Source organism: Pimephales promelas, chromosome 12 (genome assembly GCF_988280905.1).
Source record: "Pimephales promelas chromosome 12, fPimPro1.hap1.1, whole genome shotgun sequence".
In the NCBI taxonomy this organism is placed as follows: domain Eukaryota; kingdom Metazoa; phylum Chordata; class Actinopteri; order Cypriniformes; family Leuciscidae; genus Pimephales; species Pimephales promelas.
In genome coordinates, this window is record NC_142780.1 from 2,853,046 (window position 1) to 2,876,547 (window position 23,502).

The following is a 23,502-nucleotide window of genomic DNA, read 5'->3' on the forward strand; positions in this document are numbered from 1 at the left end:
TTGCATTTCAGCTTATTAAATGCATTTGAATTAAGCTTTTTTTCTTTTTTGCTCTGTTTTGCTGTTGTTTGAACTGCAATATTTTTTTTTTTAAGCATTTCAGTTCAGCTTTTGAAGCATTCACACGCATATTCCGCAGGAAATGCAATTTTTCTAGTTAGTGGTGCTTGCAAAGCAACACTATTGTTATCCTGCATACTTATTATTAGTGGTGCTTGCTGAAAGCAAGGCAACACTATTACTATTGTGTTTTTTGAGTCGGCCCAAAAGTTTGGCACGCTACTCCTCCCGCAGTTTTTGTCACACACCCATGAATGAGGTCTCAAAACGTGCGGAATATTCGGGAATGGTGTGCTATGACTTTTCTAAGCGATCGGGGGTACGATGTTCGCCCGAAGGGCGAACAAATTTCCCAAAAATCCCATAGACTTAACATTGCGACAAACTTTGACGAATCATAGCTCCGAGCGAGGATTTCACAGAAGCCTGCGATTTACCACATTTGAAGAGGCTGACAGGCTCTGTAAGAACATGCCTCACAATGGGGTAAAAGTTGCACCCCTGGGGGGCAGGAGCTGCCCAAATTTTCCCCATTGACCCCAATGTTATTTATTATTAGTGGTGCTTGCTGAAAGCAAGGCAACACTATTACTATTGTGTTTTTTGAGCCGGCCCAAAAGTTTGACGCGCTACTCCTCCCGCAGTTTTTGTCACACACCCATGAATGAGGTCTCAAAACGTGCGGAATATTCGGGAATGGTGTGCTATGACTTTTCTAAGCGATCGGGGGTACGATGTTCGCCCGAAGGGCGAACAAATTTCCCAAAAATCCCATAGACTTAACATTGCGACAAACTTTGACGACTCGTAGCTCCGAGCGAGGATTTCACAGAAGCCTGCGATTTACCACATTTGAAGAGGCTGACAGGCTCTGTAAGAACATACCTCACAATGGGGTAAAAGTTGCACCCCTGGGGGGCAGGAGCTGCCCAAATTTTCCCCATTGACCCCCATGTTATTAGTGGTGCTTGCTGAAAGCAAGGCAACACTATTACTATTGTGTTTTTTGAGTCGGCCCAAAAGTTTGGCACGCTACTCCTCCCGCAGTTTTTGTCACACACCCATGAATGAGGTCTCAAAACGTGCGGAATATTCGGGAATGGTGTGCTATGACTTTTCTAAGCGATCGGGGGTACGATGTTCGCCCGAAGGGCGAACAAATTTCCCAAAAATCCCATAGACTTAACATTGCGACAAACTTTGACGAATCATAGCTCCGAGCGACGATTTTGCAGAAGCCTGCGATTTACCACATTTGAAGAGGCTGACAGGCTCTGCAAGAACATACCTCACAATTGGGTAAAAGTTGCACCCCTGGGGGGCAGGAGCTGCCCAAATTTTCCCCATTGACCCCAATGTTATTTATTATTCTTATTAGTGGTGCTTGCTGAAAGCAAGGCAACACTATTACTATTGTGTTTTTTGAGTCGGCCCAAAAGTTTGACGCGCTACTCCTCCCGCAGTTTTTGTCACACACCCATGAATGAGGTCTCAAAACGTGCGGAATATTCGGGAATGGTGTGCTATGACTTTTCTAAGCGATCGGGGGTACGATGTTCGCCCGAAGGGCGAACAAATTTCCCAAAAATCCCATAGACTTAACATTGCGACAAACTTTGACGACTCATAGCTCCGAGCGAGGATTTCACAGAAGCCTGCGATTTACCACATTTGAAGAGGCTGACAGGCTCTGTAAGAACATACCTCACAATGGGGTAAAAGTTGCACCCCTGGGGGGCAGGAGCTGCCCAAATATTCCCCCATTGACCCCCATGTTATTTATTAGTGGTGCTTGCAAAGCAACACTATTGTTATCCTGCATACTTATTATTAGTGGTGCTTGCTGAAAGCAAGGCAACACTATTACTATTGTGTTTTTTGAGTCGGCCCAAAAGTTTGACGCGCTACTCCTCCCGCAGTTTTTGTCACACACCCATGAATGAGGTCTCAAAACGTGCGGAATATTCGGGAATGGTGTGCTATGACTTTTCTAAGCGATCGGGGGTACGATGTTCGCCCGAAGGGCGAACAAATTTCCCAAAAATCCCATAGACTTAACATTGCGACAAACTTTGACGACTCATAGCTCCGAGCGAGAATTTCACAGAAGCCTGCGATTTACCACATTTGAAGAGGCTGACAGGCTCTGTAAGAACATACCACACAATGGGGTAAAAGTTGCACCCCTGGGGGGCAGGAGCTGCCCAAATTTTCCCCATTGACCCCCATGTTATTAGTGGTGCTTGCTGAAAGCAAGGCAACACTATTACTATTGTGTTTTTTGAGTCGGCCCAAAAGTTTGGCACGCTACTCCTCCCGCAGTTTTTGTCACACACCCATGAATGAGGTCTCAAAACGTGCGGAATATTCGGGAATGGTGTGCTATGACTTTTCTAAGCGATCGGGGGTACGATGTTCGCCCGAAGGGCGAACAAATTTCCCAAAAATCCCATAGACTTAACATTGCGACAAACTTTGACGACTCATAGCTCCGAGCGAGAATTTCACAGAAGCCTGCGATTCACCACATTTGAAGAGGCTGACAGGCTCTGTAAGAACATACCTCACAATGGGGTAAAAGTTGCACCCCTGGGGGGCAGGAGCTGCCCAAATTTTCCCCATTGACCCCCATGTTATTTATTAGTGGTGCTTGCAAAGCAACACTATTGTTATCCTGCATACTTATTATTATTCCGCTACTTCTTCTTCTTCTTATTCCGTACAAATTTCGGCGCGCTACTCCTCCCGCAGCTTTTGTCACAGACCCATAAGAGAGGTGTCAAAACGTGCGGCTTGTTCGGGAATGGTGTGCTATGACTTTTCTAAGAGATCGGGTGTACGATGTTCGCACAGCGGACGAAAAAGCGGCCAAAAATGTCCCAAGTCATTTCCTATGGGGAATTTTCAAAAATTCTAATCCCAACTGTCACTTTCTCACAGAAACAAAAAGGGGCCTGACAGCCCTATTTTGACAGCTATTTCAGCCATTAAAACTTTAAAATGTTGAGAAATTTGTAAGCTATAAAAGTTGTATTCAACTTTTTGATATCTATTATACTTTTTTCACAATCTCTACTTTAGTCTCATGATGTTTTTCAAGCCGTTTCTGAAATTATAATGGGAGTCAATGAGAGAGACTGTTCAGAGCTAGAGCACGTGATGTCATAAGCTAGAGTGAGCCAGCTTGAAAACTAATGCTAAAAAATAATTTTTAAATCGCTGGCCTGGCCACAATCTTCACTCTTTGGCCATGAAATTATACTTAAAACATAGGTATTTTTGTTGTGGTTCCTCTCGTGTGTTTAGTAAATCCCTCGGACTTATAGTTTTTTCTCTGTGTCCTTCCAAACGACAGGAGTGACCGACGATCCTCCATTGGCAGCAATTATAAATTCAGGTCAAACTTTAGTAATCAGAGCATTACGGACCAGTTTTTTAACTTGCCAAAGTGGTCCCTTTTTTCAACTCTATCCACACAAAAAATACATCACAGCGATCACAAAGGCCTTGTCTCGCTAACGGTCAGGTCATTTCGCTGATACAACCTATAGTTTTGTCTCTAGGGAGGTTTGTTCGAGGCCAAGTATCAGTGATTTTGACTAAACATTGGGGGATTTTCAAAAATTCAAATCCCAACTGTCACTTTCTCACAGACACAAAAGGGCCTGACAGCCCTGCTGTAGTGCAGACATCTCTCTCTCCCTAGGAGGATTTATTTTATCAGGCAACCAATAAATAATGGCCTAAAATCTTCATGGTCACACCATAGCAACCAGTTACAGCACCCTAGCAACCGTGGGCGATAGGCACGAGGCCTGCGGCCTCGTGCCATACTAAATAACTCTATAAAAACTCTATAAAAACTAATTTTAGAGACTAAATAGTAATCATCTGTTAAAAAATACACGCCGACATCACAGACCCCTGATTGAGGCGTCAAATTTTGAGGATTATTGAGGAGAGGTGTGCTGTGACTTTTCGTAGCGATCGGGGGTACGGTGTTCGCCCCAGGGGCAAATCATTGGGTAAAAAAGTCCCATAGACTTTTAGTGTTTTTCCTACTATGGTAAATTGCATAGGGATTTTGTATTAAACATAGCTCTGGATCACAGTGTCATAGAGACAAGGGGGCAGGCTCATTTTACTCAGATGACCAATCAGTCTCTCGGGATCATTGTGAAGCTATTAAGCCACGCCCTAGCAACCATATAGAGCACCTTAGCAACAAGTACCATAGACTTCCATTGAAAGAGATCAAAGGGATATCTCCGGATAGAAGTGTCATAGAAACATGAGGGTGGGCTCGTTTGACTTGGGCCAGCAAACAGCCAATCATGAATCACCTCAACAATTTCTGGCCATGCCCTAGCAACCATTGTAGAGCACCTTAGCAACCAAAATCCAAAGAGGGATATCTTCCATTCTGAATGTCATAGAGGCATGGGAGTTGGTTTATCATTCATACTGACAAGCAGCCTTTGGAGTTTCATGATTGGCAGCTACCAAGCCACTCCCTAGCAACCAAACAGAGTACCCTAGCAACCATTTTGCAAGACTTTATCTCTGCATCAAAACATCGTATAGAGATGGGGATTGGTTCATACATTCACATTGACTTTTGAGCTTCATGATTGGCAGCTGCCAAGCCACTCCCTAGCAACCAAACAGAGTACCCTAGCAACCGTTTTGTAAGACCTACATCTCTGCATCAAAACATTGTATAGAGATGGGGGTTGGCTCTTTTTACTCATGCTAGCAAACATGACTTGCTACATGCTACACATGCTAGCAGAGAATAGCTACATGCTAATATTGATTAGCTAAGTGTTAAATCATGCCATGAACATTATAAAAACTCTATAGTAACCATATATGAACACTACCAACCACCTAGTAACACCATAGCAACCACCCAAAATACCATATTAACCACCTAAAACACCCTAGCAACCACCTAGCAACACCATAGCAACCACCCAGAACACCCTAGCAACCACCTAGCAACACCATAGCAACCACCCATAACACCCTAGCAATCACCCAGAACACCCTAGCAACCACTCAGAACACCCTAGCAACCACCTAGCAACACCATAGCAACCACCCAGAACACCCTAGCAACCGCCTAGCAACACCCTAGCAACCACACAGAACACCCTAGCAACCACCTAGCAACACCCTAGCAACCACCCAGAACACCCTAGCAACCGAGCGAGCTTTTTGCCACTGCAAGCACCACTTCACATTTTCCTCTGGAAATGTACATTCTAGTTAGTGGTGCTTGCTGAAAGCAAGGCAACACTATTACTATTGTGTTTTTTGAGTCGGCCCAAAAGTTTGGCACGCTACTCCTCCCGCAGTTTTTGTCACACACCCATGAATGAGGTCTCAAAACGTGCGGAATATTCGGGAATGGTGTGCTATGACTTTTCTAAGCGATCGGGGGTACGATGTTCGCCCGAAGGGCGAACAAATTTCCCAAAAATCCCATAGACTTAACATTGCGACAAACTTTGACGACTCATAGCTCCGAGCGAGAATTTCACAGAAGCCTGCGATTCACCACATTTGAAGAGGCTGACAGGCTCTGTAAGAACATACCTCACAATGGGGTAAAAGTTGCACCCCTGGGGGGCAGGAGCTGCCCAAATTTTCCCCATTGACTCCCATGTTATTTATTATTCTTCTTCTTCTTCTTATTATTCTGGCCACTTTTTGGTTCGCTACTCCTCCCGCAGATTTTGTCACAGACCCATGGGTGAGGTGTCAAATCGACCGGCTCATTTAGGAGAGGTGTGCTATGACTTTTCTAAGCGATCGGGGGTACGATGGTCGCCTCAGGGCCGAAAAACGGCCAAAAAAAATCCCATAGACTTAACATTACGACAAACTTTGACGAGTCATAGCTCTGAGATCGGATTTCGCAGAAACCTGTGATTTACCACATTTGAAGAGGGTGACAGGTTCTTTAAGAAAATACCTCACAATGGGGTAAAAGTTGCACCCCTTGGGGGCAGGAGCTCCCCAAATTTTTCCCATTGAAAATTTTCTAGTATAGCATTTTACTATTCCAGGAAAAAGTTTGGAGCACTCCTACGTCCACAGTTTTTGTCACAGACCCATGAATGAGGCATCAAATCGTGCGGCCTATTGAAGAGAAGAGTCCTATCACTTTTATCAGAGATCGGGGGTACGGTGTTCGACCCAGGGGCGAACAAATTTCCAAAAAATCCCATAGACTTAACATTGAGACAAACTTTGACGACTCGTAGCTCCAAACAAGGATTTCGGACAAATGTGAGATTTGCCACATTTAAAGAGGCTGGCAGGCTCTTTAAGAACATACCACACAATGGGGTAAAAGTTGCACCCCTGGGGGGCAGGAGCTGCCCAAAGTTTCCCCATTGACTTACTATGGTGAAGGACGTCCCATCAAATGCATGTGTTTTTCCTACTATGGTAAATTGCATAGGGATTTTGTATTGAACATAGCTCTGGATCAGAGTGTCATAGAGACAAGGGGGCGGGCTCATTTTACTCAGATGACCAATCAGTCTCTCAAGATCATTATGAAGCTATTAAGCCACGCCCTAGCAACCATATAGAGCACCTTAGCAACAAGTTCCATAGACTTCCATTGAAAGAGATCAAAGGGATATCTCAGGATATAAGTGTCATAGAAACATGAGGGTGGGCTCGTTTGACTTGGGCCAGCAAACAGCCAATCCTGAATCACCTCAACACTTACTGGCAACGCCCTAGCAACCATTGTAGAGCACCTTAGCAACCAAAATCCAAAGAGGGATATCTTCCATTCTGAATGTCATAGAGGCATGGGAGTTGGTTTATATCATTCATACTGACAAGCAGCCTTTGGAGTTTCATGATTGGCAGCTACCAAGCCACTCCCTAGCAACCAAACAGAGTACCCTAGCAACCATTTTGCAAGACTTTATCTCTGCATTAAAACATCGTATAGAGATGGGGGTTGGTTTATACATTCACATTGACTTTGGAGCTTCATGATTGGCAGCTGCCAAGCCAGTCCCTAGCAACCAAACAGAGTACCCTAGCAACCATTTTGTAAGACCTACATCTCTGCATCAAAACATCGTATAGAGATGGGGGTTGGCTCTTTTTACTCATGCTAGCAAACATGACTTGCTACATGCTACACATGCTAACAGAGAATAGCTACATGCTAATATTGATTAGCTAAGTGCTAAATCATGCCAAGAAAATGCTACAAATTTCATAGTAACCATCTGTGACAACTACCAACCACCTATACCAGAACATCCAAGCAACCTCCTAGCAACACCCTAGCAACCACCTAGCAACCACCCAGAACACGTTAGCAACACCCTAGCAACCACCCAGAATACCCTAGCAACCACCTAACAACACCATAGCAACCACCCAGAACACCCTAGCAACCACCAAGAACACCCTAGCAACCACCCAGAATACCCTAGCAACTGCCTAACAACACCATAGCAACCACCCATAACACCCTAGCAACCACCCAGAACACCCTAGCAACCACCTAGCAACACCCTAGCAACCACTCAGAACACCCTAGCAACCGCCTAGCAACACCATAGCAACCACCCAGAACACCATAGCAACCGCCTAGCAACACCCTTGCAACCACCCAGAACACCCTAGCAACCAACTAACAACCACCTAGCAACCAACCAGAACACCATAGCAACCACCCAGAACACCCTAGCAACCGGGTGGTGAGTTTTGCCACTGCAAGCACCACTTCACATTTTCCTCTGGAAATGTACATTCTAGTTCTTATTCTTATTCTTATTCTTATTGTTCCGCCGTTTTTTGGTTCGCTACTCCTCCCGCAGCTTTTGTCACAGACCCATGGGTGAGGTGTCAAATCGACCAGCTCATTAAGGAGAGGTGTGCTATGACTTTTCTAAGCGATCGGGGGTACGATGGTCGCCCCAGGGGCGAAAAACAGCCCAAAAAAAAAATCCCATAGACTTAACATGGCGAAAAAATTTGACGAGTCATAGCTCTGAGCGAGGATTTCGCAGAAACTTGCAATTTACCACATTTGAAGAGGCTGACAGGCTCTGTAAGAAAATACCATACAATGGGGTAAAAGTTGCACCCCTGGGGGGCAGGAGCTCCCCAAAAATTTTTCCCGTTGAAATTTTCTAGTATAGTATTTTACTATTCCAGGAAAAAGTTTGGCGGACTCCTATGTCCACATTTTTTGTCACAGACCCATGAATGAGGCATCAAATCGTGCGGCCTATTGAGGAGAAGTGTCATATCACTTTTATCAGAGATCGGGGGTACGGTGTTCGCCCCAGGGGCGAACAAATTTCAAAAAAATCCCATAGACTTAACATTGCGACAAACTTTGACGACTCATAGCTCCGAACAACGATTTCGGAAAAACGTGTGATTTGCCACATTTGAAGAGGCTGGCAGGCTCTTTAAGAATATACCTCACAATGGGGTAAAAGTTGCACCCCTGGGGGGCAGGAGCTGCCCAAAGTTTTCCCCATTGACTTACTATGGTGAAGGACGTCCCATCAAATGCATGTGTTTTTCCTACTATGGTAAATTGCATAGGAATTTTGTATTGAACCTAACTCTGGATCACAGTGTCATAGAGACAAGGGGGCGGGCTCATTTTACTCAGACGACCAATCAGTCTCTCAGGATCATTGTGAAGCTATTAAGCCACGCCCTAGCAACCATTTAGCACACCTTAGCAACAAGTCCCATAGACTTCCATTAAAAAAGATCAAAGGGATATCTCCGGATAGAAGTGTCATAGAAACACAAGGGTGGTCTCGTTTGACTCGGGGTAGCAAACAGCCAATCATGAATCACCTCAACAATTTCTGGCCACACCCTAGCAACCATTATCGAGGACCTTAGCAACCAAAATTTTAAAGAGGGATATCTTCCATTCTGAATGTCAGAGAGGCATGGGAGTTGTATTATATCAATTATACTGACAAGCAGTCTTTGGAGATTCATGATTGGCAGCTGCCAAGCCACTCCCTAGCAACCAAAATGAGTACCCTAGCAACCATTTTGCAAGGCCTACATCTCTGCATCAGAACATCGTATAGAGATGGGGGTTGGTTTATATATTCACATTGACTTTGGAGCTTCATGATTGGAAGCTGCCAAGCCACTCCCTAGCAACCAAACAGAGTACCCTAGCAACCATTTTGTAACAGCTATATCTCAGCATCAGAATATTGTATCGCGATGGGGGTTGGGTCTTTTGACTCATGCTAGCACATAGAACTTTCAAAATGCTAAACATGCTAGCTGTGAATAGCTACATGCTAATATTGATTAGCTAAGTGTTAAATCATGCCATGAACAATATAAAAACTCTATAATAACCATATGTGAACACTACCAACCACCTAGTAACACCATAGCAACCACCCAGAACACCCTAGCAACCACCTAGCAACACCATAGCAACCAACCAGAACACCCTAGCAACCGCCTAGCAACACCCTAGCAACCGCCTAGCAACCACCCAGAACACCTTAGCAACACCCTAGCAACCACCTAGCAACACCTTAGCAACCACCTAGCAACACCCTAGAAACCACCCAGAACACCCTAGCAACCGCCTAGCAACACCCTAGCAACCACCTAGAACATCCTAGCAACCACCTAGCAACACCCTAGCAACAACCCAGGACACCCTAGCAACCACCCAGAACACCCTAGCAACCACCTAGAAACACCCTAGCAACCATCCAGAACACCTTAGAAACACCCTAGCAACCACCTAGCAACACCTTAGCAACCACCCAGAAAACCCTAGCAACCACCTAGCAACACCCTAGCAACCACCCAGAACACCCTAGCAACCACCTAGCAACACCAAAGCAACCACCCAGAACACCCTAGCAACCACCCATAACACTCTAGCAACCGAGCGAGCTTTTTGCCACTGCAAGCACCACTTCACATTTTCCTCTGGAAATGTACATTCTAGTTAGTGGTGCTTGCTGAAAGCAAGGCAACACTATTACTATTGTGTTTTTTGAGTCGGCCCAAAAGTTTGGCACGCTACTCCTCCCGCAGTTTTTGTCACACACCCATGAATGAGGTCTCAAAACGTGCGGAATATTCGGGAATGGTGTGCTATGACTTTTCTAAGCGATCGGGGGTACGATGTTCGCCCGAAGGGCGAACAAATTTCCCAAAAATCCCATAGACTTAACATTGCGACAAACTTTGACGACTCATAGCTCCGAGCGAGAATTTCACAGAAGCCTGCGATTCACCACATTTGAAGAGGCTGACAGGCTCTGTAAGAACATACCTCACAATGGGGTAAAAGTTGCACCCCTGGGGGGCAGGAGCTGCCCAAATTTTCCCCATTGACTCCCATGTTATTTATTATTCTTCTTCTTCTTCTTATTATTCTGGCCACTTTTTGGTTCGCTACTCCTCCCGCAGATTTTGTCACAGACCCATGGGTGAGGTGTCAAATCGACCGGCTCATTTAGGAGAGGTGTGCTATGACTTTTCTAAGCGATCGGGGGTACGATGGTCGCCTCAGGGCCGAAAAACGGCCAAAAAAAATCCCATAGACTTAACATTACGACAAACTTTGACGAGTCATAGCTCTGAGATCGGATTTCGCAGAAACCTGTGATTTACCACATTTGAAGAGGGTGACAGGTTCTTTAAGAAAATACCTCACAATGGGGTAAAAGTTGCACCCCTTGGGGGCAGGAGCTCCCCAAATTTTTCCCATTGAAAATTTTCTAGTATAGCATTTTACTATTCCAGGAAAAAGTTTGGAGCACTCCTACGTCCACAGTTTTTGTCACAGACCCATGAATGAGGCATCAAATCGTGCGGCCTATTGAAGAGAAGAGTCCTATCACTTTTATCAGAGATCGGGGGTACGGTGTTCGACCCAGGGGCGAACAAATTTCCAAAAAATCCCATAGACTTAACATTGAGACAAACTTTGACGACTCGTAGCTCCAAACAAGGATTTCGGACAAATGTGAGATTTGCCACATTTAAAGAGGCTGGCAGGCTCTTTAAGAACATACCACACAATGGGGTAAAAGTTGCACCCCTGGGGGGCAGGAGCTGCCCAAAGTTTCCCCATTGACTTACTATGGTGAAGGACGTCCCATCAAATGCATGTGTTTTTCCTACTATGGTAAATTGCATAGGGATTTTGTATTGAACATAGCTCTGGATCAGAGTGTCATAGAGACAAGGGGGCGGGCTCATTTTACTCAGATGACCAATCAGTCTCTCAAGATCATTATGAAGCTATTAAGCCACGCCCTAGCAACCATATAGAGCACCTTAGCAACAAGTTCCATAGACTTCCATTGAAAGAGATCAAAGGGATATCTCAGGATATAAGTGTCATAGAAACATGAGGGTGGGCTCGTTTGACTTGGGCCAGCAAACAGCCAATCCTGAATCACCTCAACACTTACTGGCAACGCCCTAGCAACCATTGTAGAGCACCTTAGCAACCAAAATCCAAAGAGGGATATCTTCCATTCTGAATGTCATAGAGGCATGGGAGTTGGTTTATATCATTCATACTGACAAGCAGCCTTTGGAGTTTCATGATTGGCAGCTACCAAGCCACTCCCTAGCAACCAAACAGAGTACCCTAGCAACCATTTTGCAAGACTTTATCTCTGCATTAAAACATCGTATAGAGATGGGGGTTGGTTTATACATTCACATTGACTTTGGAGCTTCATGATTGGCAGCTGCCAAGCCAGTCCCTAGCAACCAAACAGAGTACCCTAGCAACCATTTTGTAAGACCTACATCTCTGCATCAAAACATCGTATAGAGATGGGGGTTGGCTCTTTTTACTCATGCTAGCAAACATGACTTGCTACATGCTACACATGCTAACAGAGAATAGCTACATGCTAATATTGATTAGCTAAGTGCTAAATCATGCCAAGAAAATGCTACAAATTTCATAGTAACCATCTGTGACAACTACCAACCACCTATACCAGAACATCCAAGCAACCTCCTAGCAACACCCTAGCAACCACCTAGCAACCACCCAGAACACGTTAGCAACACCCTAGCAACCACCCAGAATACCCTAGCAACCACCTAACAACACCATAGCAACCACCCAGAACACCCTAGCAACCACCAAGAACACCCTAGCAACCACCCAGAATACCCTAGCAACTGCCTAACAACACCATAGCAACCACCCATAACACCCTAGCAACCACCCAGAACACCCTAGCAACCACCTAGCAACACCCTAGCAACCACTCAGAACACCCTAGCAACCGCCTAGCAACACCATAGCAACCACCCAGAACACCATAGCAACCGCCTAGCAACACCCTTGCAACCACCCAGAACACCCTAGCAACCAACTAACAACCACCTAGCAACCAACCAGAACACCATAGCAACCACCCAGAACACCCTAGCAACCGGGTGGTGAGTTTTGCCACTGCAAGCACCACTTCACATTTTCCTCTGGAAATGTACATTCTAGTTAGTGGTGCTTGCAAAGCAACACTATTGTTATCCTGCATACTTATTATTCTTTTTCTTATTCTTATTATTCCGGACACTTTTTCGGCACGCTACTCCTCCCGCAGCTTTCGTCACAGACCCATGAGAGTGGTGTCAAATCGACCGGCTCGTTTAGGAGAGGTGTGCTATGACTTTTCTAAGAGATCGGATGTACGATGTTCGCGCAGCGAACGAAAAAGCGGCCAAAAAAAGGCCCATTGACTTACATTGAAAAATTTTCAAAAATTCAAATCCCAACTGTCACTTTCTCACAGACACAAAAGGGCCTGACAGCCCTGCTGTCAGGCAGACGTCTCTCTCTCCCTAGGAGGATTTAATTTATCAAGCAGCCAATGAGTAATGGCCTAAAATCTTCATAGCCACACCATAGCAACCAGTTACAGCACCCTAGCAACCGTGGGCGATAGGCACGAGGCCGCAGGCCTCGTGCCATACTAAATATCTCTATAAAAACTCTATAAAAACTCCTTTTAAAAACAAAATAGTAATCATCTGTTAAAAAATACACGCCGACATCACAGACCCCTGATTGAGGCGTCAAATTGTGCGGTTTATTGAGGAGAGGTGTGCTGTGACTTTTCGTAGCGATCGGGGGTACGGTGTTCGCCCCAGGGGCAAATCATTGGGTAAAAAAGTCCCATAGACTTTTAGTGTTTTTCCTACTATAGTAAATTGCATAGGGATTTTGTATTGAACACAGCTCTGGATCACAGTGTCATAGAGACAAGGAGGCGGGCTCATTTTACTCAGACGACCAATCAGTCTCTCAGCATCATTGTGAAGCTATTAAGCCACGCCCTAGCAACCATTTAGAGCACCTTAGCAACAACTCCCATAGACTTCCATTAAAAGAGATCAAAGGGATATCTCAGGATATAAGTGTCATAGAAACATGAGGGTGGGCTCGTTTGACTTGGGCCAGCAAACAGCCAATCATGAATCACCTCAACAATTTCTGGCCATGCCCTAGCAACCATTGTAGAGCACCTTAGCAACCAAAATCCAAAGAGGGATATCTTCCATTCTGAATGTCATAGAGGCATGGGAGTTGGTTTATATCATTCATACTGACAAGCAGCCTTTGGAGTTTCATGATTGGCAGCTACCAAGCCACTCCCTAGCAACCAAACAGAGTACCCTAGCAACCATTTTGCAAGACTTTATCTCTGCATCAAAACATCGTATAGAGATGGGGGTCGGTTCATACATTCACATTGACTTTGGAGCTTCATGATTGGCAGCTGCCAAGCCACTCCCTAGCAACCAAACAGAGTACCCTAGCAACCATTTTGTAAGACCTACATCTCTGCATCAGAACATCGTATAGAGATGGAGGTTGGCTCTTTTTACTCATGCTAGCAAACATGACATGCTACATGCTACACATGCTAGCAGAGAATAGCTACATGCTAATATTGATTAGCTAAGTGCTAAATCATGCCAAGAAAATGCTACAAACTTCATAGTAACCATCTGTGACAACTACTAACCTCCTAGCAACAACCTAGCAACCACCCAGAACACGCTAGCAACACCCTAGCAACCACCCAGAATACCCTAGCAACCGCCAAACAACACCATAGCAACCACCAAGAACACCCTAGCAACCACCAAGAACACCCTAGCAACCACCCAGAATACCCTAGCAACCGCCCATCAACACCATAGCAACCACCCATAACACCCTAGCAACCACCCAGAACACCCTAGCAACCACCTAGCAACACCCTAGCAACCACTCAGATCACCCTAGCAACTGCCTAGCAACACCCTAGCAACCACCCAGAACACCCTAGCAACCGCCTAGCAACACCCTAGCAACACCCTAGCAACACCCTAGCAACCACCCAGAACACCCTAGCAACCACCTAGCAACACCCTAGCAACCACCCAGAATACCCTAGCAACCACCTAGCAACACCCAGAACAACTTAGCAACCAACAATAATACCCTAGCAACCGCCTAGCAACCACCCAGAACACCATAGCAACCAGCCATAACACCCTAGCAACCGGGTGGTGAGTTTTGCCACTGCAAGCACCACTTCACATTTTCCTCTGGAAATGTACATTCTAGTTAGTGGTGCTTGCAAAGCAACACTATTGTTATCCTCCATACTTATTATTCTTATTTTTATTATTCCGGACACTTCTTCGGCGCGCTACTCCTCCCGCAGCTTTCGTCACAGACCCATGAGAGTGGTGTCAAATCGACCGGCTCGTTTAGGAGAGGTGTGCTATGACTTTTCTAAGAGATCGGATGTACGATGTTCGCACAGCGGACGAAAAAGAGGCCAAAAAAAGGCCCATTGACTTACATTGAAAAATTTTCAAAAATTCAAATCCCAACTGTCACTTTCTCACAGACACAAAAGGGCCTGACAGCCCTGCTGTCAGGCAGACGTCTCTCTCTCCCTAGGAGGATTTAATTTATCAAGCAGCCAATGAGTAATGGCCTAAAATCTTCATAGCCACACCATAGCAACCAGTTACAGCACCCTAGCAACCGTGGGCGATAGGCACGAGGCCGCAGGCCTCGTGCCATACTAAATATCTCTATAAAAACTCTATAAAAACTCCTTTTAAAAACAAAATAGTAATCATCTGTTAAAAAATACACGCCGACATCACAGACCCCTGATTGAGGCGTCAAATTGTGCGGTTTATTGAGGAGAGGTGTGCTGTGACTTTTCGTAGCGATCGGGAGTACGGTGTTCGCCCCAGGGGCAAATCATTGGGTAAAAAAGTCCCATAGACTTTTAGTGTTTTTCCTACTATAGTAAATTGCATAGGGATTTTGTATTGAACACAGCTCTGGATCACAGTGTCATAGAGACAAGGAGGCGGGCTCATTTTACTCAGACGACCAATCAGTCTCTCAGCATCATTGTGAAGCTATTAAGCCACGCCCTAGCAACCATTTAGAGCACCTTAGCAACAACTCCCATAGACTTCCATTAAAAGAGATCAAAGGGATATCTCAGGATATAAGTGTCATAGAAACATGAGGGTGGGCTCGTTTGACTTGGGCCAGCAAACAGCCAATCATGAATCACCTCAACAATTTCTGGCCATGCCCTAGCAACCATTGTAGAGCACCTTAGCAACCAAAATCCAAAGAGGGATATCTTCCATTCTGAATGTCATAGAGGCATGGGAGTTGGTTTATATCATTCATACTGACAAGCAGCCTTTGGAGTTTCATGATTGGCAGCTACCAAGCCACTCCCTAGCAACCAAACAGAGTACCCTAGCAACCATTTTGCAAGACTTTATCTCTGCATCAAAACATCGTATAGAGATGGGGGTCGGTTCATACATTCACATTGACTTTGGAGCTTCATGATTGGCAGCTGCCAAGCCACTCCCTAGCAACCAAACAGAGTACCCTAGCAACCATTTTGTAAGACCTACATCTCTGCATCAGAACATCGTATAGAGATGGAGGTTGGCTCTTTTTACTCATGCTAGCAAACATGACATGCTACATGCTACACATGCTAGCAGAGAATAGCTACATGCTAATATTGATTAGCTAAGTGCTAAATCATGCCAAGAAAATGCTACAAACTTCATAGTAACCATCTGTGACAACTACTAACCTCCTAGCAACAACCTAGCAACCACCCAGAACACGCTAGCAACACCCTAGCAACCACCCAGAATACCCTAGCAACCGCCAAACAACACCATAGCAACCACCCAGAACACCCTAGCAACCACCAAGAACACCCTAGCAACCACCCAGAATACCCTAGCAACCGCCCATCAACACCATAGCAACCACCCATAACACCCTAGCAACCACCCAGAACACCCTAGCAACCACCTAGCAACACCCTAGCAACCACTCAGATCACCCTAGCAACTGCCTAGCAACACCCTAGCAACCACCCAGAACACCCTAGCAACCGCCTAGCAACACCCTAGCAACACCCTAGCAACCACCTAGCAACACCCTAGCAACCACCCAGAACACCCTAGCAACCACCTAGCAACACCCTAGCAACCACCCAGAATACCCTAGCAACCACCTAGCAACACCCAGAACAACTTAGCAACCAACAATAATACCCTAGCAACCGCCTAGCAACCACCCAGAACACCATAGCAACCAGCCATAACACCCTAGCAACCGGGTGGTGAGTTTTGCCACTGCAAGCACCACTTCACATTTTCCTCTGGAAATGTACATTCTAGTGTTGTGAATACTATTCTCCAAGACAAAACTTTGGCACGCTACTCCTCCCGCATTTATTGTCGTAGATCCATGAATGTGGTGTCAAATCGACCCGGTCATTGAGGAGAGGTGTGCTATGACTTTTCTAAGCGATCGGTTGTACGATGTTTGTCTGGCGGGCGATAAATCGGACAGAAAAAGTCCCATAGACTTAACATTGGCACAAAATTGGTGAGATCATATCTTTTGAACAGAAGGTCATAGAGACTTGGGGTTGGGCTCTTTTTACTCGGCCTATCATGCAGCCAACAAGTAGAGACATAATAACTTCATATTTACGCCCTAGCAACCACTTAGGGCAGCCTAGCAACCATAAATCAACATATTCAAGTCATTTCTCAGCTTCAGAAAATAGAAGAAACATGGATTTTGCCTTTTTTTGATTTAGACTGTCAACTAGTGTTTAAATATAATCTCATACACTGTATAATAACAGCCATAGTAACCATATAGAATACCCTAGTAACCACCTGAACACATGAATAAGCCATTTCTCAGCTGAATAAGGCATTTCTCATCACACAAACATTGTACAGACATGTTTGGTGTCTCGTATGCAATCATGTACCACACTCTAGCAACCGGGTGGTGAGTTTTGCCACTGCAAGCACCACTTCACATTTTCCTCTGGAAATGTACATTCTAGTGTTGTGAATACTATTCTCCAAGACAAAACTTTGGCACGCTACTCCTCCCGCATTTATTGTCGTAGATCCATGAATGTGGTGTCAAATCGACCTGGTCATTGAGGAGAGGTGTGCTATGACTTTTCTAAGCGATCGGTTGTACGATGTTCGTCTGGCGTGCGATAAATCGGCCGAAAAAAGTCCCATAGACTTAACATTGACACCAAATTTGTGAGATCATATCTTTTGACCAGAAGGTCATAGAGACTTGGGGTTGGGCTCTTTTCACTCGGCCTATCATGCAGCCAACAAGTAGTGACATACTAACTTCATATTCACGCCCTAGTAACCACTTAGGGCAGCCTAGCAACCATAAAACAACATATTCAAGCCATATCTCAGCTCCAGAAAATAGAAGAAACATGGAGTTTGCCTTTTTTGACTCAGACTGTCAACTAGTCTTTAAATATAATCTCATACACTGTATAAACACACCATAGCAACCATATAGAGTACCCTAGTAACCACCTGAACACATGAATAAGCCATATCTCAGCTTAATAAGCCATATATCATCACAAAAACATCGTACAGACGTGTTTGGTGTCTCGTATGCAATCATGTGCCACACTCTAGCAACCGGGTGGTGAGTTTTGCCACTGCAAGCACCACTTCACATTTTCCTCTGGAAATGTACATTCTAGTTCTTTTTCTTATTCTTATTATTCCGGACACTTTTTCGGCACGCTACTCCTCCCGCAGCTTTCGTCACAGACCCATGAGAGTGGTGTCAAATCGACCGGCTCGTTTAGGAGAGGTGTGCTATGACTTTTCTAAGAGATCGGATGTACGATGTTCGCGCAGCGAACGAAAAAGCGGCCAAAAAAAGGCCCATTGACTTACATTGAAAAATTTTCAAAAATTCAAATCCCAACTGTCACTTTCTCACAGACACAAAAGGGCCTGACAGCCCTGCTGTCAGGCAGACGTCTCTCTCTCCCTAGGAGGATTTATTTAATCAAGCATCCAGTAAATAATGGCCTAAAATCTTCATAGTCACACCATAGCAACCAGTTACAGCACCCTAGCAACCGTGGGCGATAGGCACGAGGCCGCAGGCCTCGTGCCATACTAAATAACTCTATAAAAACTCTATAAAAACTCATTTTAGAGACTAAATAGTAATCATCTGTTAAAAAATACACGCCGACATCACAGACCCCTGATTGAGGCGTCAAATTGTGCGGATTATTGAGGAGAGGTGTGCTGTGACTTTTCGTAGCGATCGGGGGTACGGTGTTCGCCCCAGGGGCAAATCATTGGGTAAAAAAGTCCCATAGACTTTTAGTGTTTTTCCTACTATGGTAAATTGCATAGGGATTTTGTATTGAACATAGCTCTGGATCACAGTGTCATAGAGACAAGGGGGCGGGCTCATTTTACTCAGACGACCAATCAGTCTCTCAGCATCATTGTGAAGCTATTAAGCCACGCCCTAGCAACCATTTAGAGCACCTTAGCAACAACTCCCATAGACTTCCATTAAAAGAGATCAAAGGGATATCTCAGGATATAAGTGTCATAGAAACATGAGGGTGGGCTCGTTTGACTTGGGCCAGCAAACAGCCAATCATGAATCACCTCAACAATTTCTGGCCATGCCCTAGCAACCATTGTAGAGCACCTTAGCAACCAAAATCCAAAGAGGGATATCTTCCATTCTGAATGTCATAGAGGCATGGGAGTTGGTTTATATCATTCATACTGACAAGCAGCCTTTGGAGTTTCATGATTGGCAGCTACCAAGCCACTCCCTAGCAACCAAACAGAGTACCCTAGCAACCATTTTGCAAGACTTTATCTCTGCATCAAAACATCGTATAGAGATGGAGGTTGGTTCATACATTCACATTGACTTTGGAGCTTCATGATTGGCAGCTGCCAAGCCACTCCCTAGCAACCAAACAGAGTACCCTAGCAACCATTTTGTAAGACCTACATCTCTGCATCAAAACATCGTATAGAGATGGGGGTTGGCTCTTTTTACTCATGCTAGCAAACATGACTTGCTACATGCTACACATGCTAGCAGAGAATAGCTACATGCTAATATTGATTAGCTAAGTGCTAAATCATGCCAAGAAAATGCTACAAACTTCATAGTAACCATCTGTGACAACTACCAACCTCCTAGCAACAACCTAGCAACCACCCAGAACACGCTAGCAACACCCTAGCAACCACCCAGAATACCCTAGCAACCGCCTAACCACACCATAGCAACCACCCAGAACACCCTAGCAACCACCAAGAACACCCTAGCAACCACCCAAAATACCCTAGCAACCGCCCATCAACACCATAGCAACCACCCATAACACCCTAGCAACCACCCAGAACACCCTAGCAACCACCTAGCAACACCCTAGCAACCACTCAGAACACCCTAGCAACTGCCTAGCAACACCCTAGCAACCACCCAGAACACCCTAGCAACCGCCTAGCAACACCCTAGCAACCACCCAAAACACCCTAGCAACCACCTAGCAACCACCCAGAACACCCTAGCAACCACCTAGCAACACCCTAGCAACCACCCAGAATACCCTAGCAACCACATAGCAACCACCTAGCAACACCCAGAACAACTTAGCAACCACCCAGAATACCCTAGCAACCGCCTAGCAACCACCCAGAACACCATAGCAACCAGCCATAACACCCTAGCAACCGGGTGGTGAGTTTTGCCACTGCAAGCACCACTTCACATTTTCCTCTGGAAATGTACATTCTAGTTATTATTCTTTTTATTCTGGACACTTTTTTGGCACGCTACTCCTCCCGCAGCTTTCGTCACAGACCCATGGGTGAGGTGTCAAATCGACCGGCTCATTTAGGAGAGGTGTGCTATGACTTTTCTAAGAGATCGGGTGTACGATGTTCGTACAGCGGACGAAAAAGCGGCCAAAAAATCCCAATGACTTTCCTATGGGGAATTTTAAAAAATTCTAATCCCAACTGTCACTTTCTCACAGACACAAAAAGGGCCTGAGAGCCCTATTTTGACAGCTATTTCACCCATTAAAACTTTAAAATGTTGAGAAATTTGTCAGCTATTAAAGTTGTATTCAACTTTTTGATATCTATTATACTTTTTTCACAATCTTTACTTTAGTCTCATGATGTTTTTCAAGCCGTTTCTGAAATTATAATGGGAGTGAATGAGAGCGACTGTTCAGAGCTAGAGCACGTGATGTCATAAGCTAGAGTGAGCCAGCTTGAAAACTAATGCTAAAAAACAATTTTTAAATCGCTGGCCTGGCCACAATCTTCACTCTTTGGCCATGAAATTATACTTAAAACGTAGGTATTTTTGTTGTGCTTCCTCTCGTGTGTTTAGTAAATCCCTCGGACTTATAGTTTTTTCTCTGTGTCCTTCCAAACCACAAGAGTGACAGACATTCCTCCATTGGCAGCAATTATAAATTCAGGTCAAACTTTAGTAATCAGAGCATTACAGACCAGTTTTTTAACTTGCCAAAGTGGTCCCTATTTTCAACTCTATCCACACAAAAAATACATCACAGCGTTCACAAAGGCCTTGGCTCGCTCACGGTCAGGTCATTTTGCTGATACAACCTATAGTTTTGTCTCTAGGGAGGTTTGTTCGAGGCCAAGTATCAGCGATTTTGACTAAACATTGGGGAATTTTCAAAAATTCAAATCCCAACTGTCACTTTCTCACAGACACAAAAGGGCCTGACAGCCCTGCTGTAGGGCAGACCTCTCTCTCTCCCTAGGAGGATTTAATTTATCAAGCAGCCAGTAAGTAATGGCCTAAAATCTTCATAGCCACACCATAGCAACCGGTTAAAGCACCCTAGCAACCGTGGGCAATAGGCACGAGGCCGCAGGCCTCGTGCCATACTAAATAACTCTATAAAAACTCTATAAAAACTAATTTTAGAGACTAAATAGTAATCATCTGTTAAAAAATACACGCCGACATCACAGCCCCCTGATTGAGGCGTCAAATTTTGCGGATTATTGAGGAGAGGTGTGCTGTGACTTTTCGTAGCGATCGGGGGTACGGTGTTCGCCCCAGGGGCAAATCATTGGGTAAAAAAGTCCCATAGACTTAACATTGACACAAAATTTGTGAGATCATATCTTTTGACCAGAAGGTCATAGAGACTTGGGGTTGGGCTCTTTTGACTCGGCCTATCATGCAGCCAACAAGTAGTGACATAATAACTTCATATTCACGACCTAGCAACCACTTAGGGCAGCCTAGCAACCGTAAAACAACATATTCAAGCCATATCTCAGCTACAGAAAATAGAAGAAACATGGATTTTGACTTTTTTGACTTAGACTGTCAACTAGTCTTTAAATATAATCTCATACACGGTATAAGCACACCATAGCAACCATATAGAGTACCCTAGTAACCACCTAAAGACATGAATAAGCCATATCTCAGCTCCACAAAATAGAAGAAACATGGATTTTGACTTTTTTGACTCAGACTGTCAACTAGTCTTTAAATATTATCTCATAAACTGTATAATCACACCATAGCAACCATATAGGGTACCCTAGTAACCATACAAACACATAAATGAGCCATATCTCAGCTGAATAAGCCACATCTCAGCACCAGAACATCGTAGAGACATGGTTGTTGGCTCGTATGCAATCATGTGCCACACTCTAGCAACCGAGCGAGCTTTTTGCCACTGCAAGCACCACTTCACATTTTCCTCTGGAAATGTACATTCTAGTTAGTGTGAATGCTTCAAGCATTCACACTCTTGAAATCCAAATCTTTCTTATTATTCCGTATTCTTCCGTACGTTTTTCGGTCGCTTTCTTCTCCTCGCTACTTTGTGCTACAAAAACCATTCAAGTATCAAAATGTGCAGCTTTTCAAGAACATGTGTGCTATTACTTTTCTTGTTTATAACCTTTATACTTTTTAAATTATTAAGCTTTTTGTGCATTTTTTTTAACATGGAAGTCAATGGAGAATTCTTCAAATTCTGCTTTATGCTCCTTCTGCTTTCAAAGCCTACAACTTCTGCATACTTTCAGCTATTTCTGTCATTTAAACTTTAAAATGTTGAGAAATTTGTAAGCTATTAAAGTTGTATTCAACTTTTTGATATCTATTATACTTTTTTCACAATCTCTACTTTAGTCTCATGATGTTTTTCAACCCGTTTCTGAAATTATAATGGGAGTGAATGAGAGAGACTGTTCAGAGCTAGAGCACGTGCTAGAGTGAGCCAGCTTGAAACCTAATGCTAAAAAATAATTTTTAAATCGCTGGCCTGGCCACAATTTTCACTCTTTGGGCATAAAATTATACTTGAAACGTAGGTATTTTTGTTGTGGTTCCTCTCATGTGTTTAGTAAATCCCTGGGACTTATAGTTTTTTCACTGTGTCCTTCCAAAGGACAAGAGTGACAGACATTCCTCCATTGGCAGCAATTATAAATTCAGGTCAAACTTTTGTGATCAGAGCAATACAAACCAGTTTTTTAACTTGCCAAAGTGGTCCCTTTTTTTAACTCTATCCACAAAAAAAATACATCACATCGTTCACAAAGGCCTTGTCTCGCTCACGGTCAGGTCATTTCGCCAATACAACCTATAGTTTTGTCTCTATTGAGGTTTGTTCGAGGCCAAGTATCAGCAATTTTGGCCTCTGTCTAAATAGGAAAGCTGATTGCACAGGTGATGCTGATTAGCAAAGATCAAAGGGAGACACACATAACTGGTCCTGTGTTCTGATTGGTGGAAAGTCACTCAGCTCTTTTCTGAAGGATACTACAAGTTTTTGTTGCATTTATGCCTCTACTTCTCCTGTTCTCCCTCTCTCTTCCCTCCTCTTCTCCTCCTCCAATCCTCTACTCCTCCTGTCCTCCTATTCTACCCTCCTTTCATAATCTCTTCTCCTTTCTACTCTTCCTTTTATCCTCTTCTATCCATCTGCCTGT